The 3431-nt window shown below is 42.6% G+C and overlaps 1 pseudogene; it reads left to right on the top strand.

The window, feature by feature from the left end:
* The first annotated feature begins 752 nt into the window (after positions 1–752).
* LOC110202271 (glycine--tRNA ligase pseudogene) lies at positions 753–2767 on the top strand (annotated as a pseudogene).
* Positions 2768–3431: the final 664 nt, after the last annotated feature.

Below are 3431 nucleotides of genomic sequence, written 5' to 3'. Positions count from 1 at the left end.
GGTACAATCATCTTTTTTATTGTACTGTATTATAGAAATACTTGTTTTATTCTATAAACACATATTAATGTAATAATAAATACATAATAATAACAAAATGAAATATAAAGGGGACAAACATGTAAACAATATATATACCAGAAAATTTGAAGATAATCTCAAAAGAAAGGAGTATATGCAAAGTGCCTCTGAATATCAGTATTAATAATAATTAATAGTTGTTAATAAACTATATTATTTATTAGTCATTAAAAAGAAAGAGAGAGGTACAGCTAGTTGGCAAAGTGGATAGAGCACCAGCCCTAAAGTCAGGAGGACCTGAGTTCAAATCCAGCCTCAGACCAAACACTTCACACTTACTACCTGTGTGACCCTGGGCGAGTCATTTAACCCCAACTACCTTAAAAAAAAGAAAGAAAGAAAAAGACAAGAATGACTTCTGGGAGCCAAGAGGGTGAAGTAAGCAGTAAGTTGCTCTCGTTTTCCCCTATTGACCTTGAAAAACCGGCAAAATATCTCCCCAGGAAAAATCCTGAAACAGTGGAGCCAGCAGAAAGAAGAGGTGCAACAGTCTTTTAGCTCGAGAGTCTTGGGGATTAACCAGAAAGGTCCCTCCTGCACCAGTCCAGGATTGGAGGCATGATGGCAAGCCAGTAGCAAACCCCATCTCAGCAAACCCAAAGGAGATCGTGATTCCCAAGACCCCCTCCTCCACCCCTTCTTCTCCTTCATAGCCGGACACCAGCAACAGCATGGACATAGAGCAGCCCTAGGCTGAGGCCTTCCTCAGCCCTTTCCACCTGGCACTGTGGCAGCAAGGGGATCTGATGAGAAAGCTGAAAGAAGACAAAGCCTCCCAGGTCAATAGCAGCAGAGCTGTGGTAGAGCTTAAGGCCCATAAGAGGATTTTGGAGGCCAAGGAGTTGGTGCTTCAGCCCAAAGATGACATAATCATCTCTGTTAAACTGGAAGACACCCTCAAGTGGAAGTTCTTCTATTACCAAGAGTTTGCAATTTGCGGGGGGGTCAGCGGTCTGTATGACCTGAGGCTTGTGGGGTGTACCTTGAAAAATAACATCATCCAGCTGTGGTGGCAGCATTTTATCTAAGAGAAGCACATCTTGGAGATTGACTGCATAATGCTCACCCGAGAGCCTGTTCTTAAAACATTCGGCCACATTGACAAATTTGCTGACCTCATGGTGAAAGATGTGAAAAATGGAGAATATCTTCATGCTGATCATCTCTTGAAAGCTCACCTGCAAATGCCTGATAAGAAATGTTCAGCTCAGAAAAAAATCTGATATTGAAAGCATCTTGATCCAGCTGGACAACTACAGGCAGGAATAGCTCTCAGACCTCTTTGTGAACTACAATGTCAAGTCACCCACGACTGTAAATGATCTGCTTCCCCTGCCATGTCATTCAACTTAGTGTTCAAGATTTTCATCAGGCTGGAGGGAACATGCCTGGTAACCTGAGTCTGGAGGTGACCCAGGGGATCTTCTTCAACCTCAGGAAGCTTTTGGAATTCAATCAGGAAAAGCTGCCCTTTGCTGCTACCCAGATTGACAGCTTCTTCCAGAATGAGATCTCCCCTCAGTCAAGACTGATTTGGACCAGAGAATTCACTATGGCAGAGACTGAGCACTTTGTTGACCCCAAGGAGAAACACCACCCCAAGTTTTATTCAGGTCAGTGACCAGCCTCCACACAAGATGAGCCTTGGGAATGTTGTGGAGCATGGTGTGATCAACAATCCTGTTTTGGGGTATTTTATCAGCCAAATCTAACTCTACCTCACCAAGGTTGGGGTGTCCCCAGAGAAGCTTCTATTCAGGCAGCACATGGACAGCAAGATGGCTCATAACACTTGTGGTTGGAATACCAAGGTGAAAATGTCCTATGACTAGATTGAGATAATTGCATGCACCCACCACTCCTGCTATGACCTCTCTTTCCACTTGAAGGCCACCAAAGTCCCACTGGTAGCAGAGAAGCTATTCAAGGAACCCAGAACACTGAATATGGTTCTGTTTGAGTCAAGCAAGGTTACCATTGACAGAACCTACAAGAAGGATGCCGAGCTGATCCTGGACTACCTGGCTGCCTATGATAAGGACTTTGTCACCAAGATGAACAGTCTGCTCAAAGAGATGGGGGAATTTACCATTGAAACAGAAGGGAAACCATTCCATGTGACCAAGAACATGGTTAGCGTGCAAAGATTCCAGAAGACACTACACGTAGAAGAAATTTTTTTCTAATTATCACTAAGTCATCCTCTGATCTTGGCAGAAAAATGTAGATGATGTTTGAACACACATTCTGTGTCAGAGATAGGAGGAACAGAGATCTTTCTTCAGCTTTCCTGTCACCGTCACTTGGTTCAAATGTTCCATCCTCCTGCTGAGCCAGAACCAGGAGTTCAAGCCCTTCCTCAAGGAGTTATCTGAAGTCCTGACCAGGAATGGAGTGTCACACAAGGAAGGTAACTCCTCTGGCTCCATTGGGAAGCTTTACATCAGGATGGATGACATGGGGTTGAATTTGGGATCACCAGTGACTTTGATACTGTGCAGGAGACTCCTCATACCACTATGCTGAGAGACCAGGACTCAATACCCAAGATTCACCCAGAGACCACTGACCTTTCCAAGGTCATCTGGAGTTTGGCCAACAACTAGATCACTTAGTCCCATGTGGAAACCTCACACCCTCTTTTAAGGGGCAGGAGACAGGCAAGAAGGACAAAATGGAAGAGTAAAATTCATGGCATCATCTTGTTCTGCTCACACCAGTAACCCATAAATTTGTATCATGTGACTATCCATACCAAATTGGGGCAGGGTCTTAGCCCCCTCAACACAAATGACAATTAAATTAAAGGCTGTGCACAGCTTTTTGAAAAAAAAAATCCACCTATAACCTCCTGAAAGGAATCTCAAATTGAAAATGCCAAGTAACATAATCAAATTCCAGAATTAGCAGATCAAGGAGAAAATACTGCAAGTATTCAGAAAGAAAAAAAAATAGCTATTGTGGAACCACACTCAGGATTCTGCAGGACCTTGCAGCTTCTACATTAAAAGATCACAGGGCTTGAATTACAATATTCCATAAGGCAAAAGGATCTTGGATAACAACCAAAGATCAACTACACAACAAAATTGAGCAGAATTTTTCAGGGGAGGAAATGGACATTCAATGAAAAAGTGGACTTCCAAAGCTTCCTGATGAAAAGACCAGAGCTCAACAGAAAATTTGATTTTCAAAAAGAAGACTAAAGAGAGACATAAAAAGGTAAACATTAAAGGAAAAAACAATGTTACTGAATAAGGGCAAACTGTTTATGTCCCTACATAGGGACATCCTTATTTCACACCTGATGTTATTGGGAATGCTTCTAGCTTATCCCCATTAATTATAAA

The sequence above is a fragment of the Phascolarctos cinereus genome, unplaced genomic scaffold (assembly GCF_003287225.1).
Source record: "Phascolarctos cinereus isolate Bilbo 61053 unplaced genomic scaffold, phaCin_HiC Scaffold_7;HRSCAF=346, whole genome shotgun sequence".
Lineage (NCBI taxonomy): Eukaryota > Metazoa > Chordata > Mammalia > Diprotodontia > Phascolarctidae > Phascolarctos > Phascolarctos cinereus.
The sequence above is the reverse complement of the archived record's forward strand: the minus strand, read 5'-3'. Positions and strand labels throughout refer to the sequence as shown.